Source organism: Cherax quadricarinatus, chromosome 15 (assembly GCF_038502225.1).
Source record: "Cherax quadricarinatus isolate ZL_2023a chromosome 15, ASM3850222v1, whole genome shotgun sequence".
Taxonomy (NCBI): Eukaryota; Metazoa; Arthropoda; class Malacostraca; order Decapoda; family Parastacidae; genus Cherax; species Cherax quadricarinatus.
In genome coordinates this window covers 43,705,002-43,732,991 of record NC_091306.1, presented here as the reverse complement: position 1 = coordinate 43,732,991, position 27,990 = coordinate 43,705,002, and the positions used below count along the sequence as shown (strand labels likewise).

General features: G+C 46.1%; 1 protein-coding gene across 1 annotated transcript in view; it reads left to right on the top strand.

Moving 5' to 3' along the window:
• Positions 1-19,594: 19,594 nt before the first annotated feature.
• Positions 19,595-27,990, top strand: part of dachs (unconventional myosin-IXb-like dachs) — a 663,425-nt gene continuing 655,029 nt past the window's right edge. Inside the window, exon 1 of the mRNA XM_070085317.1 lies at positions 19,595-20,289. The gene's annotated coding sequence lies outside the window, so the exon portion shown is untranslated. The remainder of the gene's footprint in view (positions 20,290-27,990) is intronic.

Genomic DNA, 27,990 nt, shown 5'->3' with positions numbered 1-27,990 from the left:
AATTTCAGCTCCTAGGCAGAAAGAAGAAATACTGTCATCCATTCCATTACGTTGTGAGCTGTAGTGGTGGTGGTGTTTGTCATGAGCAGTGGATCTTCTGGGACCCTGGTTGGCAGCTTCACATATCCTTGCATGACAAGTATTCTTGGAGGATGCCTTTCAGTTGTAGGATGTGGCAACCAATGGGGTATGACCTCTCCAGTATTTCTGGTTGCCCACCTCTCTTGGATGAACCTGGCTTGGTTGATTCTGCAGATGCCTTCCTGGTGTACTGGGGATCCTGGTATACCAGGTAGGGTAGGGGTAGTTTCCATGCCGTATCAGCACTACTGGCTGTGCCAAAGACGATCGTAGACCAGAGGGGCTAGTTTGTTTCTCCTCAGAACTGACACCTCTCCTCTCCCCCTTAAGTGAATAAAATAAAGTGAAACAATCATGGATAGTCATACTCATGCTTTGCCTCCTCCTAAGAGCTTTATTCCTGCTGCACCCTTAACTGACCCTGGCACACCAACTATCCTTGAACCCAATACTGGTGTTCGGGGCAACACATTGACCTTTAGATACCTGTGACCTTTGCTCCACTTTGACATTGCTCTCATAATGGCTCATTGGTTTTCAGAGCAGGGAGTAGTGATCCGACATAGCCCTACTCCACAAAGGTGGAAGTAAAGCAACTGCAAAGAATTACAAACCAAAAGCACTAACATCTCACATAAAAATCTTCGTAAGGGTCATGAGAAGCAAGATCGCCACCTGCTTAGATACCCATCAGTTGCACAACCCATGCCAGCATGGGTTTAGAGCAGGTCGCTCCTGCCTATCCCAACTACTGGACCACCATGACGGTCTTACATGCTCTGGAGGACCAACAAAATGCAGATATAATACACAGACTTTAAAAAAGCCTTCGACAAGTACAATCATGGTGTAATAAAATGTGCGATAAAGGAATAACAGGAAAAATTAGTAGACGTATCTAACTTCCTAACAAACAGAACACAGTAATAGTAAACAGGAAAGTTAGAGGCAGCTACAGTGGAAAGCTCTGTTCCACAAAGTATGGTGTACTCTCCCATCTTGTTCCCCTCAAGGAAGGTTCCTTGGTGTTGGTGAGGGGCTCTTGATTTAGGGAATTGGATCTGTGCTCCAGTTCCCCAAATTAACCCCTCAAGGAAGGTTCCTTGATGTTGGTGAGGGGCTCTTGATTTAGGGAATTGGATCTGTGCTCCAGTTCCCCGAATTAAGCCTGAATGCCTTCCACATCCCCCCCCCCCAGGCGCTGTATAATCCTCCGGGTTTAGCGCTTCCCCCTTTATTATTATAATCCCCAAATTAAGCCTGAATGCCTTCCATATCCCCCCCCCAGGCGCTGTATAATCCTCCGGGTTTAGCGCTTCCCCCTTGATTATAAAAATAATCTCATCTTATTCCTCATCCACATAACTGACACGGAGATGTAAGCCACAGCACCGTGACATCTGAATTTACACGAGTGTCATCCACTGAGGATACTAAGTCTCCAAGCGAACATCCACCAAATCTTTAAATGGGCCACAGAAAACACGAAGTACAATGAAGACAAATTTCAATTACTCGGCTATGGACAACTCCAGGAAATTAAAACTATTGGAGTATGAAACAAATTTCCAACCACACAATAGAGGGGAAAAAATAATGTGAAAGGCCTGGGAGTGATAATGTCAATTTCTAGCAGATATAGTATCTACTACATCTGCTAGAAAATGATAGGTTAGATAATGAGAACCTTCACAACTAAGGATGCCAAGTCCACAAGTTTCTTCAAATTGATTGTTTTCTCTAGGCTGGAATACTGCTGTACACTAACTGCTCCTTTCAAGGCAGGCGAAATTGCTGACACGGAAAATGTGGAGAGAACTTTCACAGCAAACCCAAGTATGAGAGCACCTAAATTACTGGGAATGGTTGAAGTTCCTTGATGTGTATTCCCTGGAATACAGGAAAGAAAGATGCACGATATATTACAACTGGAAAATCCTAGAGGGATTAGTAACAAATTTGCACATGAAAATCACTCCCTATGAAAGCAAAAGACTACAGGAGATGCAACATTCCCCAGTGAAAAGCAGGGGTACCACGATTATGCTGAGAGAGAACACAAGTGTCAGGGACCCAAGACTATTCAACTGCCTCCCAGCATACATAAGGGTGATTACCAATAGACCCCTGGCTGTCTTCAAGGAGCTGGACAGGCACCTAAAGGCAGTGCCTGATCAGCCAGGCTGTGGTTTGTACTCAGGTTTGCATGCGGCTAGCAGTAACAGCTTGGTTGATCAAGCCCTGATCCACCACGAGGCTTGGTCACAGACCAGACCGCAGGGGCGTTGACCCTTGAAACCCCCCCCCCTCTAGGTATACTCCAGGTATCATCCTCCTCCACCACAAGTCAGCTCACCACCACAACCTCCCAACCCCATCTTATCAACATCCAGTAGTAACTGCATCAGCAGCTCCACAGGAAGTGACTTACTGACTTCCACGTGTGTGCCTGCAGGTCACACCTGTCGTCAGGGTCACAAGTGCTCTGCTATCCACTGAGGCGATAATGGCGTCCAGCAGTGAGGATTATCACACTTGTGGCACACTGCGTTGGAGATTTGTGTTTGCTAGACTTCCTGAAGGGTCGAGCTTCTCGACCTCTGGTTTCCTCTCGCTCGCTTTATCAGCCCTCCAGATTTTTTTATCCTGTTGTACGATTTTTAGAGCTACATTTCTCTCCTAGAAGGGCTCTTGATACTGGTGAAGATATCTTGAAAGGCTCTTGATGGAGAATACATTTTAATGTCGGCGAAGAGCTCTTAATATTGGTGAAGATATTTTGATGATGAAGGGCTCTATGTTGGTGAAGGATCTGATGTTGAAGGGTTCTTGATCCAAAGTACTGGAGCTTCCCTACATTTCCTTACATCGAGTCTGGCGTTCCCATTTCCCAAGCAGCTCTGACCCCTACGAGTTTAGTTGTCTTCCGTGAAACTAAGCAATTCTATCCTCCCGACTGATACCTAGTGTGTCGACTAGCACCCAGGTACCTATTTAATGCTTGCACTAGCTGTGCCCCGAATGACCCAGGATTCTACCCGGGTCATTCACTTGTAATTATTATTATAATCAAGGGGAAGCGCTAAACCCTGAGGATTATACAGCGCCTGGGGGGGGGGGATGTGGAAGGCATTCAGGCTTAATTCGGGGAACTGGAGCACAGATCCAATTTCCTAAATCAAGAGCCCCTCACCAACATCAAGGAACCTTCCTTGAGGGGTTAATTTGGGGAACTGGAGCACAGATCCAATTCCCTAAATCAAGAGCCCCTCACCAACATCAAGGAACCTTCCTTGAGGGGATTCACTTGCAAGCTGAAGACGCTGTTCATGGTTTACAAGAAGGGCGCCTTCGTGTAGGTGAAGGGCTCTTGATCTAAGGCACTGAAGCTACCTTCCCCTTAGAACATACCTCCTCACATTTCACAGGTGCTGTGCGACCCTGACGGATTTAGCGCTCCAACATGAATATGTAATTACCTTAGGACTGCAGGGATAAAATAATTATAGTAATAGCATTGTACTAATAATTACATCAATAATTATACTAAACAATAGTAATAGTATTATACCAATTAGTATAATTATTATAATTAGCATATTAGTATACATTAGTACAGAATTTTTACTGTGATCATAAAAATATTTAGTTAGAGGAAAGTCTTCTGCCCGAGAAAAAAAAAATTAGGCTCTAGGATATAATAGTGAAGATTAGGTTTTCAGGGCTTTTAATTAAAATTAAAGACCAATTGGTAGTTGTGGTTCTGGTAAGAAGTAATGGCAGACTTATATAACACCAGGACTTTCTTCTGATGTTCGAAGATATAGTGCAGTTATGTCTGGTGGTGGTATTTGTCCAATGTTTTGGAAACTCTTATTACTACTATATTGCAGCTCATAATTAGATCTTTGGGGCTATTTGTAGATGAATGGTTCAGAGAACCGACATGTTGATAAATTAGACACATGTGCAACTCTTGGGTATCTTTATTGAGGAAACGTTTCGCCACACAGTGGCTTCATCAGTCCATACGTAGGAGAAACTTGAAGAACAGGAGAAGAATGAGGTAATCAGTCCCTCAACCTTGAATCGATGTGTTCAGTCCATCAATCTTGAATAGAATACGGAATATGAGCGGAGAAGCAGCTTATAAACCGTATGGCAGGAGAGGTGTAGCAGTCATAGGTGGTGTCACATTTGTTCAATGTTGAAGTAGGTCGTGCCCAAGAATTAGGCAAGCGAAGAATTCCCAAGTATTAAGATCCCAAGAAGTTGCAGTGTGACAGATTTGTAGATGAATGGTTCAGAGAACCGACATGTTGATAAATTAGACACATGTGCGAAACGTTTCCTCAATAAAGATACCCAAGAGTTGCACATGTCTAATTTATCATCTTTGGGGCTGAAGAGTCGTAACATCCCACAGACACACGCTGCTTCAATAATCTTGGCGTCTACCCAGGATGACCCGGCCAGCAGCACAGCTCATAATAAAGACAAACTGGTTACCAGAAGTTATAAAAGTACAGCATCCAAGGAAGTCTTAAAAGTCGTTACTGACAACCATATAAAAAAAAAATACTCGTGGTAGATCACCTTACCTGATCAGGAGAAGAGTAGAGAGAAAGTGATTCTCCAAACTTCAGCCCCCACCAGGTAAGGTTAATACTACCAGGAATAGAAATTAAAGCAACTCTGGCAACCAGGAACTTAAGTTTCGCCTCAGCCCGCTAGATGGCAGTGAGGGATGTAACCCGCTAATGGTTCCTGGCTGTCTGAACAACCCTAACCTCAATTACTTATTCTCTAAAGGGTTGTTTTTATATGCTCAAAGAGATACCTTTAAGGGGATGCCAGATGCTTCTTCTTCCTTCAGTTATTTCATTTTTAACATGTAAATGCTTCGTCCGATCGCCTTCAAACGTCCAACGCTGGTATGTTGTCACCAGAGAAAAAGTTCTCGAAACTGATGACATGTTGCAGGTGTCGCCTCTGCAACGTTATGTTGACTTTTCCTGGGGTTTCTTGTCTGTGCAATACCTCCAGAAAGCCTCTTCCGATTGGCTTCAAACTTTCAACACTGTATTTTGTGAAATAAATTGACCATAATTCTGCTGAACACAATCAGTTCTTGAAGGTTGATGTACCATACAGGTAACACTGTATGATGTATCATACAGGTAACACTGATGTATCATAAAGACACCAATACTATATAATGTATCATACATATAACACTGTATGATGTATCATACATATAACACTGTATAGTGTATCACACATACAACAACACTGAATTATGTATCATACATACAACAACACTGTATGATGCATCATATACAACACCGTATGATGCATCATACATAAAAGAACACTGTATCAAGCATCATACATACAATAACACTATAAAATGCATCATGCATACAACAACACTGTATGATACATCATAAGATAAGATAAGATAAGATTTCGTTCGGATTTTTAACCCCGGAGGGTTAGCCACCCAGGATAACCCAAGAAAGTCAGTGCGTCATCGAGGACTGTCTAACTTATTTCCATTGTGGTCCTTAATCTTGTCCCCCAGGATGCGACCCACACCAGTCTACTAACACCCAGGTACCTATTTGCTGCTAGGTGAACAGGACAACAGGTGTAAGGAAACGTGTCGAAATGTTTCCACCCGCCGGGAATCGAACCCGGGCCCTCCGTGTGTGAAAAGCACAGTATGATGCATCATACATGCAATAACACTGTATAATGCATCATACAGCAACACTGTATGATGCATCGTATACATACAACAACACTATGATGCATCATACATACAACAACACTGTATGACGTATCATACCTACAACACTGTATGATGTATCATACCTACAACACTGTATGATGTATCATACCTACAACACTGTATGATGTATCATACCTACAACACTGTATGATGTATCATACCTACAACACTGTATGATGTATCATACCTACAACACTGTATGATGTATCATACCTACAACACTGTATGATGTATCATACCTACAACACTGATGTATCATACCTACAACACTGCTTGATGTATCATACCTACAACACTGTATGATGTATCATACCTACAACACTGTATGATGTATCATACCTACAACACTGTATGATGTATCATACCTACAACACTGTATGATGTATCATACCTACAACACTGTATGATGTATCATACCTACAACACTGTATGATGTATCATACCTACAACACTGTATGATGAATCATACCTACAACACTGTATGATGTATCATACCTACAACACTGTATGATGTATCATACCTACAACACTGTATGATGTATCATACCTACAACACTGTATGATGTATCATACCTACAGCACTGTTTGATGTATCATACCTACAACACTGTATGATGTATCATACCTACAACACTGTATGATGTATCATACCTACAACACTGTATGATGTATCATACCTACAACACTGTATGATGTATCATACCTACAACACTGTATGATGTATCATACCTACAACACTGTATGATGTATCATACCTACAACACTGTATGATGTATCATACCTACAACACTGTATGATGTATCATACCTACAACACTGTATGATGTATCATACCTACAACACTATGATGTATCATACCTACAACACTGTATGATGTATCATACCTACAACACTGTATGATGTATCATACCTACAACACTGTATGATGTATCATACCTACAACACTGTATGATGTATCATACCTACAACACTGTATGATGTATCATACCTACAACACTGTATGATGTATCATACAGGCAGAATTATACCTAATGAGTTTAGGTCTCGTAGTTAAAAAAAAACGAAAATTTCCTAAATGAAATACGATTGGAATTTTAGGTCTCCCAGCGATTACTGGATAATGCGTCATCTTATCGGGTTCAAACCGTCACCGACAGTAGGTACTCCACGAAGGTCCCCACTGTTTCTTGGGTGCTTATATTTTCAATATTTTCGTTATATAAGACAAATTAGCTATCTTGCAGTAAGCAGAGAAAGGTTTGACTTATAACCAGGCACTGTACGACACCTACCCAGGAGGTAGAATGTACCAGGAACTGTATGACACATACCCTGGAGGAAGACTGTACCAGGTTCTGTATGGCACCTACCCTGGAGGAAAGCTGTACTAGGCTGTGTGTGACACGTACCCTGGAGAGAGGCTGTACCATACACTGCATGACACCTACCCTGGAAATAGGCTGTACCAGGAACTGTATGACACATACCCTGGAGGAAGACTGTACCAGGTTCTGTATGGCACCTACCCTGGAGGAAAGCTGTACTAGGCTGTGTGTGACACGTACCCTGGAGAGAGGCTGTACCATACACTGCATGACACCTACCCTGGAAATAGGCTGTACCAGGAACTGTATGACACATACCCTGGAGGAAGACTGTACCAGGTTCTGTATGGCACCTACCCTGGAGGAAAGCTGTACTAGGCTGTGTGTGACACGTACCCTGGAGAGAGGCTGTACCATACACTGCATGACACCTACCCTGGAAATAGGCTGTACCAGGAACTGTATGACACATACCCTGGAGGAAGACTGTACCAGGTTCTGTATGGCACCTACCCTGGAGGAAAGCTGTACTAGGCTGTGTGTGACACGTACCCTGGAGAGAGGCTGTACCATACACTGCATGACACCTACCCTGGAAATAGGCTGTACCAGGAACTGTATGACACCTACCCTGGAGGAAGACTGTACCAGGTTCTGTATGGCACCTACCCTGGAGGTAGATTATACCTGGCACTGTATGACAATTACCCTAGAGGTAGGCTGTACCAGGCACTGTATGACACCTTCCCTGGAGGTAGGCTGTACCAGGCACTGTATGACACCTACCATAGAGGAAGGCTGTACCAGGCACTGTATGACACCTATCCTGGAGGTAGGATGCACCAGGAACTGTATGACACCTACCCGGGAAGCAGACTGTACCAGGTACTGGATGACACCTACTCTGGAGGTAGACTGTACCAGACGCTATATGATACCTATCCTGGAGGTAGGCTGCACCAGGCACAGTACAACACCTACCTTGGAGGCAAAGTGTACTAGGTATTGTATGACACCTACCCTAGAGATAGGCTGTGACAGGCACTGAATGACACGTAAAATGGAGGGAGGCTGTACAAGGCACTGTATTACACATTCCCTGGAAGTATGCTGTATCAGGCACTGTGTGACACCTACCCTGGAGGTAGGCTGTGCCAGGAACTGTATGGCACCTACCCTGGAGGTAGGCCGTACAAGGCATTGTATGACATGTACCCTGGAGACAGGCTGTACCATGCATTGTATGACACCTATCCTGGAGAAAGGCACCACCAAGCGCCATATGGCACCTACCAAGGTGGTAGGATGAGCCAGGCACTGTATGACACCTACCCTGGAGGTAGACTGTACCAGACACTGAATGACACCTACCCTGGAGGTGGACTGTACTAGGCACTGAATGACACCTACCCTGGAGGTAGGCAGTACCAGGCACTGTATGGCACCTATCCTGAAGGTAGGCTGCACCAGGTACTGTATGACACCTACCCTGAAGGTAGATTATACCTGGCACTGTATGACAATTACTATAGAGGTAGGCTGTACCAGGCACTGTATGACACCTATCCTGGAGGTAGGCTGCACCAAGCACAGTATGACACCTACTTTGGAGGCAAATTGTACCAGGTATTGTACGACACCTACCCTAGAGATAGGGTGTGACAGGCACTGAATGACACGTACCATGGAGGGAGGCTGTATCAGGCACGGCATGACACCTACCCTGGAAATAGACTATATCAGGCACTGTATGACACCTACCCTTTAGGTAGACTATGTCAGGAACTGTTCGAAACCTACCCTGGAGGTAGGCTGTACTACGCAGTGTATGACACGTTCCTTGTAGATAGACTGTACGAGGCACTGTATGACACCTACCCTGGAGGTAGACGGTAACAGGGACTGTATGACACACACCCTTGAGGTAGGCTGTACCAGGAACTGTAGGACTCCTACCCTTTAGGTAGGCTGTACCAGACACTGTATGACGCCTACCCTTGAGGAAGAATGTACCAGGTACTGTATACCACCTATCCTGGAGTTAGACTGAACCAGACACTATATGGCACCTGTCCGGGAGGTAGACTGTACCAGGCACTATATGGCACCCACCCTGGAGGTAGGCAGTACAAGGCATTGTATGACACGTACCCTGGAGGCAGGCTGTACCAGGCACTGTATGACACCTATCCTGGAGGTAGGCAGCATCAAGCACCACATGGCACCTACCAAGGAGGTAGGATGAAGCAGGCACTGTATGACACCTACCCTGGAGGTAGGCTGCACCAGGCACTGAATGACACCTACCCTGGAGGTAGACTGTACCAGACACTATATGACACCTACCCTGGAGGTAGGCTGTACAAGGCACTGTATGGCACCTATCCTGAAGGTAGGCTGCACCATTCACAGTATGACACCTACCTTGGAGGCAGACTGTACCAGGCACTAAATGGCACGTACCCTGGAGGGAGGCTGTACCAGGCCCTGTATGACACTTATCCTGGAATTAGACTGTATCAGGCACTGTATGGCACCTACCCTGGAGGTAGACTGTGTCAGGCACTGTGTGACACCTACCCCTGGAGGTAGGCTGTATTACGCAGTTCCTTGTAGATAGCCTGTACCAGGTACTGTATGGCACCTACTCTGGAGGTAGACTGTACTAGATCTGTATGACACCTACCCTGGAGGTAGAATGTACCAGGTACTGTATAACACCCATCCTGGGGGTAGACTGAACCAGACACTGCATGACACCCACTCTTGAGTTAGACTGTACCATACAATGAATGGCACCTATCCGGGAGGTAGGCTGTACCAGGCACTGTAAGACACCTACCCTAGAGGTAGGCTGTACCAGGCACTGTATGACACGTACCCAGGAGGTACACTGCACAAGGCACTGTATGACACCTACTTTGGAGGAAGACAGTAGCAGGGACTGCATGACACCTACTCTGGAGGTAGGCTCTAACTGGTACATTATCAAACCTACCCTGGAGGTAGGCCGAACCATGCACTCCATGACACCTACACTGTAGAAAGACTGTACCAGGTACTGCATGGCACCTACCCTCGAGGCAGACTGTACCAGGCACTGTATGACACCTTACCAGGCACTGTATGACACCTATCCTGGAGGAAGTCTGTACCAGGCACTGAATGGCACCTTCCCTGGAAGAGAATGTACCATTCACGGTACGACATCTACCCTGGCACCTGTACCAGGCACCGTATGACACGAGCCCAGGAGGTAGAATGTACCAGGCACTGTATGACACCTACCCTGGAGGTAATCTGCACTAACCTCTGTGAAACACGTACTCTGAAGACAAGTTGTATAATGCACTGCATGATAAATTAGACATATGTGCAACTCTTGGGTATCTTTATTGAGGAAACGTTTCGCCACACAGTAGCTTCATCAGTCCATACAAAGGAGAATCTTGAATGAGGAGAATGAGGTACAGTCCCTCAGCCTTGAGTCGATGTGGTCAGTACATCAATCTTGAATAGAATACGGCATAAGTGCAGAGAAGTAGCTTATAAACCGTAGGCAGGAGAGGTGCAGCAGTCGTAGGTGGTGTCACATTTGTTCAATGTGTCAGTGATCTACAATCCTGTCAGACACTGCAACTTCTTGGGATCTTAATATGTGGGAATTCTTCACTTGCCTAACCCTTGGGCACGACCTACTTCCACATTGAACAAATGTGACACCACCTACGACTGCTGCACCTCACCTGCCTACGGTTTATAAGCTCCTCCGCACTTATGCCGTATTCTATTCAAGATTGATGGACTGACCACATCGACTCAAGGCTGAGGGACTGATTACCTCATTCTCCTCATTCAAGATTCTCCTTTGTATGGACTGATGAAGCCACTCTGTGGCGAAACGTTTCCTCAGTAAAGATACCCAAGAGTTGCACATGTGTCTAATTTATCAACATGTCGGTTCTCTGAACCAGTGATCTACAATGCACTGCATGACACTCACCCCGGAGGTAGGCTGTACTAGGCACTGTGTGGCACCTACCCTGAAGGTAGACTGTATCAGGTTCTGCATAGCTCCTTCCTACTCTAGAGGTAGATTGTACCCGGCACTGCATGACACCTACCCTGGAGGGAGACTGTGCCAGACAGTGCATGACAGCTACCCTGGAGGTAGGCTGTACCAGGCACTGTATGACACCTACGAAGAAGGTAGAAGGTACCAGGCACTGTATGACACCTACCCTGTAAGTAGACTGTACCAGGCACAGTATGACACCTAACCTGGAAGTAAACTATACTAATCACTGTATTACACCTGCCGAGGAGGTAGACCGTACCATGCACTGTATGACACCTACCCTGAAGGTAGGCTATCACAGGCATGGTATGACACCTAGCCTGGAGGTAGGCTATCACAGGCATGGTATGACACCTACCCTGAAGGTAGGCTATCACAGGCATGGTATGACACCTAGCCTGGAGGTAGACAATACCAGACACTGAATGACACCTACCCTGGTGGAAGGCTGTACATAGCATTGTATGGCACATACACTTGAGGTAGACTGTACCAGGCATTGTATAGCACCAACTCTGCAGGTAGACTGTACTAGGCACTGTATGACACCTATCCTGGAGGTAGTCTGCACCAGGCACCGTATGACACATTCACTGGAGGTATACCGTACCTTCCGGGCACTGTATCGCAACTATCTTGGAATAAGGCTGTACCAGGTACTGTATGACACCTACCCTGGAGGTATACTGTACCAGGGACTTTATGACACCTACCTTGGAGGTAGACTGTACCATGCACTGTATGACACCTACCCTGGAGGTAGGCCGTACCAGGCATTATATGACACCTATCCAGAATCTAGAATGATAAAGGCACTGCATGACACCTACCCTGGAAGAAGAATGTATCAGGTACTGTACGACACCTACCCTGGCGGTAGGCTGTACCAGGCTTTGTATGGCACATACCCTGGAGGTAGTTTGTACCAGGCTCTGTATGACACCTACCCTGGAGGTAGACTGTACGAAGCACTGTATGACACCTACCCTGGAGAAATGCTATACCAGGCACTATATGACACCTACACTGGAGGTAGGCTGTATTAGGCAGTGTATATCTACCCTGGAGGCAGCCTGTACCAGGTACGGGATGACACCTACCCTGGAGATAGACTGTACCAGGCACACTGTGGCACCTACCCTGGAGGTAGACTGTGCTAGGCATTGTATGACATCTATACCGTAGAGGTAGGCTGTGTCAGGCACTGTAGGACTCCAACCCTTTAGGTAGGCTGCACCAGGCACTGTAAGACATCTACCACAGAGGTAGGCTGTACCAAGCACTGTATGGCACCTACCCTGGAGGTAAACTGTACCAGGCACTATATGACACAATCTTGAGGTAGGCTGTACCAGTAACTGTATGACACGTACTTTGGTGGTAGACTGTACCAGGTTCTGCATTGCATCTTCCCAGGAGGCAGACTGTACCAGGCACTGTATGACACCTACCCTGGAGGTAGAATGTACCAGGCATTGTATGACGCCTACCCTGGAGGAAGACTGTACCAAGCATTGTGTGACATCTACTCTGAAGGAAGGATGTATCAGGTACTGTATGACACCTACCCTGGAGAATGGCTGTACTAGGCTCTGTGTGACATATCCTGCAGACAGGCTGTACCGTGCATTGTATGACACCTACCCTGGAAATAAGTTGTACTAGACACTGTATGACACCTATACTGGAGGTATACTGTACCAGTATCTGTGTAACACCTTCGCTGGAGGTAGATTATACCCCACACTGTATGACACCTATCCTACAGGTAGGCTGTAAATGGCACTGTATGACACCTACCCTGGAGGTAGACGGTAACAGGGACTGTATGACACACACCCTTGAGGTAGGCTGTACCAGGAACTGTAGGACTCCTACCCTTTAGGTAGGCTGTACCAGGCACTGTGTGACACCTACCCTGGAGGAAGGCTGTAAAAGGCACTGTATGACACCAACCCTGGAGGTAGACGGTAACAGGGACTGTATGATACACACCCTTGAGGTAGGCTGTACCAGGAACTGTAGGACTCCTACCCTTTAGGTAGGTTGTACCAGGCACTGTGTGACACCTATCAAAGAGGAAGACTGTACCAGGCACTGTTTTACACCTACCCTGGAGGTAGACTGTACCAGGCACTCTATGACACATACCCTTGAGGTAGGCTGTACCAGGAACTGTATGACACCTACCTTGGAGGAAGACTGTACCAGGTTCTGCATTGCACCTACCCTGGAGGTAGACTGTACCAGGCACTGTATGACATCTACCCTGGAGGTAGAATGTACCAGGCACTGTATGGCACCTACGCTGGAGGATGGCTGTACTAGGCTCTGTGTGACGCATATCCTGGAGACAGGCTGTACCATGAACTGTATGACACCTACCCTGAAAATAGGCTGTATTAGGCACTGTGACACCTGTACTGGAGGTAGACTGTACCAGGTTCTATATGACACTTTCACTGGAGGTAGATTATACCCGGTACTGTATGACACCTACCCGAGAGTTTTGCTGTACCAGGCACTGTATGACACCATCCTTGTAGGTCGGCTATAAAAGGCACTGTATAACACCTGCCTGGCGGTAGGCTGTACCAGACACTGTATGACACCTACCCTGGAGGCAGGCTGTACCAGGCACTGTATGACACCTTCGCTGGAGGTAGGCTGTAAAAGGCATTGTATGACACCTACCCTGGAGGTAGAGTGTGGCAGGCACTGTATGGCACCTACGCCGAAGGGTGACTATCAGACACTGTATGACACCTACGCTGGAGGTAGGCTGTACCAGGCACTGGATGTCACTAACCTAGAAGTAGACTGCAACAGGCACTGTATGACACCTTCCCCGGAGGCAGGATGAACCAGGTATTGTATGACACCTATCCTGGCGGCAAACTGTACCGGGTACTGCATGGCACCTTACTTCCAGGGAGACTGTCCCAGACACTGTATGACACCTTTTCTGAAGGTAGACTGCACTAGGCAATTTATGACACATATCATAGATGTAGACTTTTCTAGGCACTGTTTGACACCTACCCTGGAGGTAGACTGTTCCAGGGACTGTATGACACCTACCCTGGAGGTATCCTGTACAAGGCACTGTATGACACCTTCCCTGGAGGTACGCTGTACCAGACACTGTATGACACCTAACCTGAAGAAAGGCTGAACAAGGATGAGCATGGCACCTACCCTGGAGGTAGGCAGTACCAGACACTGTATGGCAACTACCCTGTAGGTAGGCTGCACCATTCACTGTATGACACCTATCCTCTAGGTAGACTGTACCAGGCACTGTATGACAACTAACCTGGAGGTAGGCTGTACCAGGTACTGTATGACACCTTCCTTAGATGTCATCTCTACCAGACACTGTATAAAACCTCTGGAGGTAGACTCTACCAAAATCTTAATGATACCTACCCTGGAGGTAGACTGTACCAGGCACTGTATGACACCTACCCTGGAGCTAAACTGTACCTCTGACTGTATGACACCAGACTGCACGTTGGATTGCGTGTAGCCAGCAGTAACAGCCTGGTTGATCAGGCTCTGATCCACAAGGAGGCCTGGTCACAGACCGGGCCGCAGGGGCGTTGACCCCCGGAACTCTCTCCAGGTAAACACCTTCCCCGGAAGTAGGTGTACCAGGCAGTGGATGACACCTACCCTGAAGGTAGGCTGTACCAGGCACTATATGTCACCTACCCTGTATGTAGAGTGCACCAGGCACTGTATGACACCTATCCTGGAGGTAGGCTGTACCGTGCACTGTATGACACCTACCCGGGAGGTAGAGTGTTACCAGGCGCTGTATGACACCTTTCCTGGAGATAGGCTGTACCAGGCACTGTATGGCACCTGCCCTGTAGGTAGGCTGCGCTAGACACTGCATGGCACCTTCCCTGGAGGTAGATTGTTCCAGGCACTGTATGAGATGTACCCTGGAGTTAGGCTGTACCAGGCATTGTATGACACCTATCCTGGAGGTAGGCTGCACCAGGCTCTGTATGACACCTACATTGGAGTTAGGCTTACCAGGCACTGAATGACACCTACCGTGGAGGCAAACTATACCAGGAACTGTATGACACCTACCCTGGAGGTAGACTGTACCAAGCACTGTATGACACCTCCCCTGTAGGTAGACTGTACCAGACACTGTATGACACCTAATGTGGAGGTTGGCTTATCAGGCACTGTATGACACCTACCCTGGAGGTAGACTGTACCAGGCACTGAATGATACCTACCCTGGAGGTTGGCTGTACCAGGCTCTGTGTGACACCTACTCTTGAGGTAGGCTGTACCACGCACTTTATGACACCTACCCTGGAGGTATACTGTAAACTGACGTAGCTGTGTACTCTGTCCCTCACAAACGTAACACTTGATTTGTTTCTGTCGCTGCGTGACACTAGCAAGGTATTCCTAGTGCCCGGTATTCTCTACCTCAACATACGTTCTAATCAGTGCAACGCAATATAGATATTCGTGTGTGTGTGCACACTTTCTCACTTATATGTAGCTGCATGGGTCGATTTCAGCTCCTGGCGCAGCTTCTTTGCTTGTCTTTACTAGGTTCACTCTCTCCTTCCTTCTAGAGCCTTATCGTACCTCTTCTTAATGTAAGGATCCTACCTCTATCACTTCATTATCCAAGTCATTCACCCCCTGTTTACTCTAAGGTTGAAGAAATACTTCCTGACATTCCTGCGGCTTATCAATGTTTTGAACTTCCAGCAGGGCCGTCCGTTTCCCGTCTCTAAAACAATCTGTCCATGTCCATCTTATCAGTTCCTCTCAATATTTTGTATCTTGTTATATCATCCCTAATCCTTTCTAGTGTCATCAGGTTTACAGTGGAACCTTGGTACTCGAACATAAATCGTTCCAGAAGGCTGTTCGAGTGCCGATCTGTTCGTGTACCGAACTAATTTTTCCCATAAGTAATAATGTAAATTTGATTAATCAGTTTCAGACACAAAAATACACTAACAGCGATTTTGCGGTGTATTTTCGTATTGTATTTATGGTTGTATTCTCGTTTTCTTGGTCTCGTTTGACAGAATGAAAGATATATTGCAGAAACAGATATGATTCTGAATGGTTTACAGAATAAAAATAATTGAAATTGAGCTCAAAGTAGCGGATATGTTCGATTTTTGCTGATGTTCAAGAGTAAATAAATCACGTCACACGTCCAATACACGTCAACCAGTATGTTTAATATACCTTCACAAATGCGCTGATATTATTTATATATTTTTTCAATAATGCAGTAGTCTGCATAACAGTAAATCTATTTTTCGTGTGAATAAAAATCCCCTATATAAAGCAAACGTAATATAAAAGGGGCCCGAAGTGTGATGAGCTGTAGAAGAGAGAGGGAGGGGCCAGCAGAAGGAGCATTCAGTATCTGATGAGTCGTTTTGATAGCCGGATACTAGCGGTGGCGCGAATACAATGTTGTGTAATTATGCTAAAATTAATAAGGGTTATCTATCACATTTATTCCAACTTGATATCAGAAACATGATAGATAATCTAGAAGCACAACAAAGACGCTGAAATTAATAAAAGGATTATTATATGGAGAGGCAGAAGCAGTGTTTACATCAGGGCAAACGCACACTAGCCAATTTTGTTTTTGGTTGACTGTTATCACTAATCTTCTTAGGCCCCATGGTAGCTAATTTATACAAATACTATAAAAAAAAAACACCGAAAAATGCGAAGAAACACGAAACAGTTTACAGTAAAGTTCAGCAAAGTTTTGGACTGAATGACAACTCTGGGGGAGAGTGATCCACATGTTCTGGCAGGTCATGTTTATTTGGTCGAATGCCGAGCAAACGGTCGACTACCGAGCGACTTTTTTTACCAAAGCATTTGAGTACCGAACTGTCGAGTACTGAGCTGTTAGAGTACCGAAGTTCTGCTGTAGTTCACTTAAACTCTCCTCTTAGAACACACCTTTAGCTCCAGGACTAGTCTCGTTGCAAACCTCTGTAGATGTGAGGAAAGTATTGACACTGGGGAAAGGGAATGAGGACTGAGTGTGAGAATGAGTAGGGGGGTTATGGTTTGTTTTGGATTATATCTGGGTGGTAGAGGGGGCTAGTGCTGGAGGGGGCTAGTGCTGGAGGGGGCTAGTGCTGGAGGGGGCTAGTGCTGGAGGGGGCTAGTGCTGGAGGGGGCTAGTGCTGGAGGAGGTTGTGTCTAAGTGTGCTTAGTGTTCCTCTGGAGACTGAGCTGTCAACGCATGTCCTCTCTTTCTGCCATAGGTGCCTTTGTGCTCTCTCTCTCTCTCTCTCTCTCTCTCTCTCTCTCTCTCTCTCTCTCTCTCTCTCTCTCTCAGTTGTCTCTGTTCCTTTCTTGCTCTCTCCCGGTCGAGGTACAAACACAGGCATTTCGTCTGCCTTAATTGTGAGTTCTGCTGCATTGATCGTCTCTGGTTTCATTACTGTTGTGAAGGTCAGTTTGACTGGACATATTTTTCCACTCAAAAATTATACTCAAACATCACAGTCAAATAACACTCAGACAACACACTCAGACATGATAGTCAAAGGGCTCACTCACACAACACACCTAAGAATCACAGTCAAGCATCATACTCCAGCAACACTCAAAAAATGCAAACAACACATTCAAATGTTGCACTCAAGCTTCATACTCGAACACTGCACTCAAACATCACACTCAAACCTTACACTCAAACAATACTATGCATTATAATTGCAGATACAAAATTTCATGTCTCTGTTGTACCTGACTGTAACGCAAGTCTCAAAACGTGTGGAGAATTTTTTCTTTACCCGTATATTCCCTTCGCCAAGATATGTACAGTAGAGAGTTAAAGCAGCATTATAACATTAAGTCAGAGAGGAAAGAGTCAATCATACTAGTTGGGTTCACGCTTCAGAATGGACGAGTGTACACGACCAGAGGTAGTATCTGACTCACAGCCAGTTGGTAAAACATAACCTCAGCTTGGCTAGAGGAGTTAGCTGTCAAGCTATTGGTTAGCTGAACTGGACAAGTAAGAGCGTAATTGGGCCCTGGAACATCTTCATTCTGATTCGTTGTTGGCTGGTTGAGATGGCGTGACAGTGGGTGTGTGGTAAACACTGAATGAACTGTAATGTACTCGGTGCATGCTACACACTCAAACATCATACTCACTACACTCAAACACATGCGTCATGTGCTGTTGCTGCAAAAGAGAACACTTGCTAGCACTGTAGTGTTAGCAACGTGAAGGAGCCTATGACTGCCATCCACTGTAGTTTATCATTGACAGTAAAGGAAAAAGAACATTTATGTTTATGTGTGGGAGAGAGGAGCACTTCCCCCACACCTGTGTGCTGGGGTGGGGGTGAGGGGAGACAGGAGCACCACCCCACACCTGTGCGTGGGGTTGGGTTCTGTACTGCCTCACCTCCCCGTGGGTCCGGGCCGCCTGACTCACACCTCCCCAGCCCAGTGTTGCTGCTGCTCACACACACTCCTCTACCTCTCACTGTGTGGCTCCTGTTGCCTCTGTGTGTGTGCTCTCCTGCCGTAACCTGTGTTGGCTCTGTTGTGTTCCTGTCGTGCTCTTGTAGGACAGGTGCTGTGTTAGACGTGCTAGCCGCGCTTTGACAGTGCTGTGTTAAGAACGCTCAAGGTGCTGCGTTAGACGTGGTAGCCACGCTCTGACAGTACTGTGTTACGAACGCTCGAGGTGCTGTGTTAGACGTGCTAGCCGCGCTTTGACAGTGCTGTGTTAAGAATGCTCAAGGTGCTGCGTTAGACGTGGTAGCCACGCTCTGACAGTACTGTGTTACGAACGCTCAAGGTGCTGCGTTAGACGTGGTAGCCACGCTCTGACAGTACTGTGTTACGAACGCTCAAGGTGCTGCGTTAGACGTGGTAGCCACGCTCTGACAGTACTGTGTTACGAACGCTTAAGGTGCTGCGTTAGACGTGGTAGCCACGCTCTGACAGTACTGTGTTACGAACGCTCGAGGTGCTGCGTTAGACGTGGTAGCCACGCTCTGACAGTACTGTGTTACGAATGCTCGAGGTGCTGTGTTAGACGTGGTAGCCACGCTCTGGCAGTACTGTGTTACGAATGCTCGAGGTGCTGTGTTAGACGTGGTAGCCACGCTCTGGCAGTACTGTGTTACGATCGCTCAAAGTGCTGTGTTAGACGTGGTAGCCACGCTCTGGCAGTACTGTGTTACGATCGCTCAAAGTGCTGTGTTAGACGTGGTAGCCACGCTCTGGCAGTACTGTGTTACGATCGCTCAAAGTGCTGTGTTAGACGTGGTAGCCACGCTCTGGCAGTACTGTGTTACGATCGCTCAAAGTGCTGTGTTAGACAAGTATGTGGTTTTCACTCACGTGCAAAAGGCGCTTTGCTAGATGAGATTGTGGTGCTCTGTGACCTGCTGTGCAGGTGTGCGCGGCTGTGCAGGTGTGCGCGAGTGCTGTAACAATCTGCGATTTGCAGAAAGTCTCGAGAATCCCTGTAAATAAAAGGCCCTTTTTTCATTCATCTTTGAGTTTAATCCTAAATATCCAAGAATCAAATAGTGAACGGAAATCCTTCCATTAGTGTTAGTTTAATGGTGCTAACGCATGCAACTGGCGGCTAAAACTGAAAAAAATATATGTAAGAAATGCATATTTGACTGCGGCCTAGCGGCCACAGGTGTCGAGGTGACTTTAGAGACAAGAAGGAAAATAAATACCGAGATTATGACGCACGAAGGATCGTCGAATGGGCAGGTTACCTGAGAAACCTGAGCGGTGTCGGCAGTTCTTCACCACTTACCCCTTTCTGTTTACCTGGCAGTGGAAAAGCAGAATGAAGTATAGTGAGAAAAGTATACGACTGGGAAGTTAAAACTGATGCAGAGGTGGATATTAAAGTTGATAGTGAGCAGGAAGATAGCGCCTGGATGGCTCAGTAAACATGGCTGCACCATCCTCTCCTTCATGTACTCTCTGGACTAGGTAAGTGCAATGCGACAAGAAGATGATGAACACTGCTGTGTTTATCATATTCTTTCACCATATATTAAGATAATCGGAATGTCTGGTGTCTGTTTACTGACTTGGTGACAGTTGTGTCACCGTCTAGGACTTTCTTGGTAGCATGTCAGGAGTACCAGGATGCAGAGAGAAACATCATTAGTGCCAAGATGTAGAGAGAAACATCATTAGTGCCAGGATGTAGAGAGAAACATCATTAGTGCCAGGATGTAGAGAGAAGCATCATTAGTGCCAGGATGTAGAGAGAAACATCACTAGTACCAAGATGTAGAGAGAAACGTTTTCTTCACGAGTGACTTCTGCGCTCCTTATTAGCACTGATGAAGCCGTTTGTGACAAAACGTTTCCTCAGTAAACGTCTCGAACAGTGAGCAAGTGTCTTCATCTACACACTGACAGTGTCTTTGTTCTCCATTTCAGTACCAACTTATAGTTTACTATACAAACAAAATATGGAGAACAAAAAGGCACAATAACATGACTGGAACAATACAAGAATAACACGCACATGGAAAAAACTTATAACGACATTTCGGTCCGCGACTTGGACCATTTCACTGGCAACATCAAGTGAAAAAATGGACAGCACACAACCTAGGAGTTGATGTCCCAGACATCAGCAAGAGGTGAGCAAAGAGCAGTCGTTACGTGACTTAATAGTGAGCTATTAAAAATACTGTTTTATATGTGTGTACTCACCTGGTTGTTGTAGCTGGGGTCGAGACTCAGCTCCTGGCCCCGCCTCGTTACTGATCGCTACTTGGTTCTCTCCCTGCTCCATTAGCTTTATCAAACTTCGTCTTAAAACTATGTATGGTTCCTGCCTCCACTACGTCACTTTCTAGGCTATTCCACTGCCTGACAACTTTACGACTGAAAAAATACTTCCTAACATCCCTTTGACTTATCTGAGTCTTTAACTTCCGCTTGTGACCCCTTGTTTCTGTGTCCCATTTCTGGAACATCCTGTCTCTGTCCACCTTGTCAATTCCTCTCAGTATTTTATATGTCGTTATCATGTCTTCCCTAACCCTCCTGTCCTCCAGTGTCGTCAGGCCTTGTTGCAAACCTTTGCACTTTCTCTAATTTCTTGACGTGCTTGACAAGGTGTGGATTCCAAACTGGTGCTGCGTACTTCAATATGGGCCTAACGTACATGGTGTACAGAGTCTTGAACGATTCCTTACTGAGGTATCGGAACGCTATTCTTAGGTTTGCCAGGCGCCTACATGCTGCAGCAGTTATCTGGTTGATGTGTTTCTTAGGAGATATGCTCGGGATTATATTCACCCTAACATCTTTTTCCTTGAGTGAGGTTTGCAGTCTTTGGCCACCTAGACTATACTCTATCTGCGGTCTTCTTTGCCTTCAGCGATCTTTATGACTTTGCATTTGGCGGGGTTAAATTCGAGGAGCCAGTTGCTGGACCACGGAACCAGCCTGTTCATCTGATTTAATTTTCCACATTAGCTTCACATCATCTGAGAACAGGGACACTTCTGAGTCTATCCCTTCCATCATGTCATTCACATATACCAAAAATAGCACTGGTCCTGGGACTGACCCCTGTGGGATCCCGCTCGTCACAGGCGCCCACTGTGATACCTCATCACGTACCATGACTCGTTGTTGCCTCCCTGTCAGGTATTCTCTGATACATTGCAGTGCCCTTTTTTGATATACGTGCCTGATCCTCTAGCCTCTGCACTAATCTTTTGTGAGAAACTGTGCTGAAGGCCTTCTTGCAGTCCAAGAAAATGCAATCAACCCACTCCTCTCTCTTGCGTCTTACTTCCATTACCTTGTCATAAAACTCCAGTAGGTTTGTGACACAGGATTTGCCTTCCATGAATCCGTGCTGGTTGTCATTTATAATCTTGTTCCATTCCAGGGGCTCCACCACTCTCCTCCTGATAATCTTCTCCCTGACTTTGCATACTATACACGTCATTGACACTGGTCTATAGTTTATTGCCTCGTTTCTGTCTCCTTTCTTAAAAATGGGGACTACATTTGCCGTCTTCTTACCTCAGGTAGTTGCCCAGTTTCAAGGAATGTGTTGAAGATTGTGGTTAGTGGGACACACAGCACCTCTGCTCCCTCTCTAAGGACCCACGAAGAGATGTTGTCTGGTCCCATCGCCTTTGAGGTATCAAGGTCACGTAGCAGCTTTTTCACCACCTCCTCGGTTGTGTGCATTTCATCCGACACCTGTTGGTATATCCCTTGTTGGTGTACCCTTCTGTTCTGTCTTCCCAGAGTCCTTTCTATCTCGACTGTACATACTTCCTTAAATCTCATGCTGAGCTTCCCACGTACTTCTTGGTCGTTTCTTGTGACCTCCCCACCTTCTTTCCTCAGCCTGATTACCTGGTCCTTGGCTGTTGTCTTCCTCCTGATGTGGCTATACAGCAGTTTCGGGTCAGACTTGGCTTTCGATGCTATGTTGTTTTCGTACTGTCGCTGGGCCTCCCTCCTTATCTGTTCATATGCATTTCTGACTCTTCGACTAATCTCTTTATTTTCCTGGGTCCTTTGCCTTCTGTACTTTTTCCATTCTCCAGTGCACTTAGTTTTTGCCTCCTACACCTTCGGGTAAACCAAGGGCTCGTTCTGGTCTTCCCATTATTTCTGTTGCCCTTGGGAACAAACCTTTCCTCTGCCTCCTTGCATTTTGTTGTTATGTAGTCCATCAATTCGTTTACTGACTTTCCTACCAATTCTCTTTCCCACTGAACCTCCTGCAGGAAGTTCCTCATACCTGTGTAGTCCCCTCTTTTGTAGGTTGGCTTTTCCCATTCTACTCCTGCTACCCTATCCACTTGTAACTCTACAGTGTATTCAAAGCTCAGAAGCACGTGATCACTAGCTCCAAGGGGCATTTCATGTGTGATTCCTCAATGTTCGAGTTACTCAGGGTGAACAAGAAGTCCAGTATTGCTGGTTCATCCTCCCCTCTCTCTCTCTGGCAGTGTCCCTAACATGTTGATGCATGAGGTTTTCCAGTAACACATCCATCATCTTGGCTCTCCATGTTTCGGCACCCCCATGTGGCTCCAGGTTTTCCCAGTCAATCTCTCTGTGGTTGTGTGTGTGTGTGTGTACTCACCTAGTTGAGGTTGCGGGGGTCGAGTCCGAGCTCCTGTGTGTGTGTGTGTGTGTGTGTGTGTGTGTGTGTGTGTGTGTGTGTGTGTGTGTGTGTGTGTGTGTGTGTGTGTGTGTGTGTCTGTGTGTGGTGAGGGTGGGGTCGGGTAGGTCACCCCACACAGTCCACTCCCTCGGTATTTTGACCTTCCACACGGCTGACGTCCTCTCTGCTGGCGTACCACCTTCCACTGTCCTATCAATCCCTTCGTTGGCCTGCTACATTCAGTTTGCGACCTTGCTGGCTTGTGACATCCAGTTTACGACTTTGCTGGCTTGCGACCACTAATAATTTACGATCCCGCAGACTTGTGACCTTCCCTTGGACTCATGACCTTAGCCAAGAACCAAGGACATCATCACTGTAATGAGGACATTTCCGTCTCCACCTTCTCATGTGTCTATACACTTGAGTTCATTCATACATATATACATACAGTACATACATGCGTACATACATACATACATATAAAAAGGTTAAATGCTGGTTTGTGAACTTATACTGCTAGCATGTACATTAACACTGCTAGTTCGTACGCTTATGTTGCTAGTTTATGCACTTATACTGCCATCTTGCACATTCAGATTGCTAGTTATTCCCTTATACTGCTTTTTTCGTACGCCCACAGTGCTAGTCTGTACACCCGCGCTGGTAGTTCGTAGACCCACACTGCCAGTTCGTACACCTAGTACAATCCCGCTAGCTCGCCTGCCCACACTGCCCTTGTGTTCGCCGACGCAGCAGTAGAGGACAGAAGGCATGTTGACCTGCGCTTCTCCTGCAGTATTTGTGTCCATGTCTGTGTTTGTAAGCTTCTTGTGTGTTTGTTTGCACTTGAGGGGCGAGGGTTCGCGCACGTCGCGTCATCCTGCGAATGAATGTGAAGTTTTTATTTTATACGCAAATTCACTCTGCAGATTTAGGAAAAGTTACCCAGCCTTAGTTGGCTTCAACCCTTATTTATGTGAATTACAATTCCTACCCCAGGATGCCACCCACGACAGCTAATTAACTGTTTATCGTTAGGTAAATAGAGACAGCAGATGCAAGAAGACTTGCTCTTGCCTAAGAGTCGAACCCGGGTCCCTTTCGTTGTGAGCTGAGTGGTAGACTGAGTTAAGTGACTGACACACAGGTGTTAGACTGAACTATGTGACTGACACACAGGCGTTAGACTGAACTATGTGACTGACACACAGGCGTTAGACTGAACTATGTGACTGACACACAGGTGTTAGACTGAACTATGTGACTGACACACAGGTGTTAGACTGAACTATGTGACTGACACACAGGTGTTAGACTGAACTATGTGACTGACACACAGGCGTTAGACTGAACTATGTGACTGACACACAGGTGTTAGACTGAACTATGTGACTGACACAAAGGTGTTAGACTGAACTATGTGACTGACACACAGGTGTTAGACTGAACTATGTGACTGACACACAGGTGTTAGACTGAACTATGTGACTGACACACAGGTGTTAGACTGAACTATGTGACTGACACACAGGTGTTAGACTGAACTATGTGACTGACACACAGGCGTTAGACTGAACTATGTGACTGACACACAGGCGTTAGACTGAACTATGTGACTGACACACAGGTGTTAGACTGAACTATGTGACTGACACACAGGTGTTGTAACGATGAATTTCAGACTGATAAAAATTCATGAGCACTATCAGCGAAGCTTTCAGTTTTACGTACAAGTCTGTAAGTTCATGGAGGACACCTCTGTGAGGGTGTATCGGGGGTCAACGCCCCCCGCGGCCCGATCCCAGACCAGGCCTCCTAGTGGATCAAGGCCTGATCAATCAGACTATTACTGCTGAAGGCACCCAGTTCCACGTGCAAACCACAGCCCAAGTGCCTCCCAGCATATATAGGGATTATTACCTATAGACCCCTGGCTGTCTTCAAGACCCCTGGCTGTCTTCAAGACCCCTGGCTGTCTTCAAGACCCCTGGCTGTCTTCAAGACCCCTGGCTGTCTTCAAGACCCCTGGCTGTCTTCAAGACCCCTGGCTGTCTTCAAGAAGGCACCTAAAGTCAGTACCTGATTAGCCGGGCTGTGGTTTGTACGTCGGGTTACGTGCTGCCAGCAGTAACAGCCTGATTTATCAGGCTCTGATCCACCACGAGGCCTGGTCACAGACCGGGCCGTGGGAGCCTTGATCCCCGAAAGGCTCTCTAGGTATACTCCAGGGAACGGGCGGAGTGAGCAAGTGAGTCCTGGAACTGACAGGCCGGTGCGTTGCAGGGCTCACTTGTCATGGTTTCAAGCGCCTCCCGTACCGTGGTTTGATCAGGAACTGACTTAACGAACTCATCAAGATGGTTATCTATTGGTAATCACCCTTAAAACTGAAGGGAAATTTTGTCTTGTACTCACGGCAATCCTGCTTCTCACTTGTACTCACGGCACTCCTGCTTCTCACTTGTACTCACGGCACTCCTGCTTCTCACTTGTACTCACGGCACTCCTGCTTCTTACTTGTACTCACGGCACCCCTGCTTCTCACTTGTACTCACGGCACTCCTGCTTCTCACTTGTACTCACGGCATTCCTGCTTCTCACTTGTACTCACGGCACTCCTGCTTCTCACTTGTACTCACGGCACCCCTGCTTCTCACTTGTACTCACTGCACTCCTGCTTCTCACTTGTACTCACGGCATTCCTGCTTCTCACTTGTACTCACGGCATTCCTGCTTCTCACTTGTACTCACGGCACTCCTGCTTCTCACTTGTACTCACGGCACTCCTGCTTCTCACTTGTACTCACGGCACTCCTGCTTCTCACTTGTACTCACGGCATTCCTGCTTCTCACTTGTACTCACGGCACTCCTGCTTCTCACTTGTACTCACGGCACCCCTGCTTCTCACTTGTACTCACTGCACTCCTGCTTTCGTAAGGAGTAATTTCTGTGTGCAGATTCAGTACCAGTCCCCTCTAGGATTTTTCGGGTGTAAATTATGATGTATCTCTCTCGCCTGCGTTCCTAGGAGTACAGGTCCAGGGACTTCAGACGTTCCCAGTAATTTAGTGACTGGAGTGAATTCTATAGGTCCGCAATTACGACTGTTTTAATAGGGGGTTGTTAATGTACAACAATAATCCAGAGAAAATAAGAGATTGAAAGAGAACCATCATCGTGAGCGTCATCTGTTGTTTTGAAGGTTCTAGTTATCCGTTCCGTCATGCAAATATGTTAATGCTGGTATGTATGTATGTATATATGTATGTATGAATAAATGTACGTATGTATGTATACATGTATGCATACATGAATGAATGTATGTCTGTATTTAAGTATGTATGGATTTATGTATAAGTATACATAAGTATATATGTACAGTATCAGTGGCAACATTGTCAAACTTTTATATAAGAGAATGATCAACAAAACTGTGAACGTTCTCTCGGTAAACGTTTTCCTATTAATCTTCCTCACAGTAAACGTTATCTTATTAAACGTTAGCTCGGTAAACTTTCTCTTATTAAACGGGCCGTTAGCAAGAAATTATCGTATTAAACGGGCCGTTAGCAAGAAATTATCGTATTAAACGTTTTGTCAGTAAACCTTTTCTAATTAAACGTTCCCTCGGTAAACTTTCTCAAAGTAAACGTTCTAAAAGTTAATATTCTTTCAGTAAACGTTTTCACAGTAAACGTTGTCTCCCTGAACGTTTTCACAGTAAACGTTGTCTCCCTGAACGTTTTCACAGTAAACGTTGTCTCCCTGAACGTTCTGACAGTAAACGTTGCCTCCCTGAACGTTTTCACAGTAAACGTTGTCTCCCTGAACGTTCTCACAGTAAACGTTGTCTCCCTGAACGTTCTCACAGTAAACGTTGTCTCCCTGAACGTTCTGACAGTAAACGTTGCCTCCCTGAACGTTTTCACAGTAAACGTTGTCTCCCTGAACGTTCTCACAGTAAACGTTGTCTCCCTGAACGTTCTCACAGTAAACGTTATCTCCCTGAACGTTCTCACAGTAAACGTTGTCTCCCTGAACGTTCTCACAGTAAACGTTGTCTCCCTGAACGTTCTCACAGTAAACGTTATCTCCCTGAACGTTCTCACAGTAAACGTTGTCTCCCTGAACGTTCTCACAGTAAACGTTGTCTCCCTGAACGTTCTGACAGTAAACGTTGTCTCCCTGAACGTTCTCACAGTAAACGTTATCTCCCTGAACGTTCTCACAGTAAACGTTGTCTCCCTGAACGTTCTCACAGTAAACGTTATCTCCCTGAACGTTCTCACAGTAAACGTTGTCTCCCTGAACGTTCTCACAGTAAACGTTATCTCCCTGAACGTTCTCACAGTAAACGTTGTCTCCCTGAACGTTCTCACAGTAAACGTTGTCTCCCTGAACGTTCTCACAGTAAACGTTATCTCCCTGAACGTTCTCACAGTAAACGTTGTCTCCCTGAACGTTCTCACAGTAAACGTTGTCTCCCTGAACGTTCTGACAGTAAACGTTGCCTCCCTGAACGTTTTCA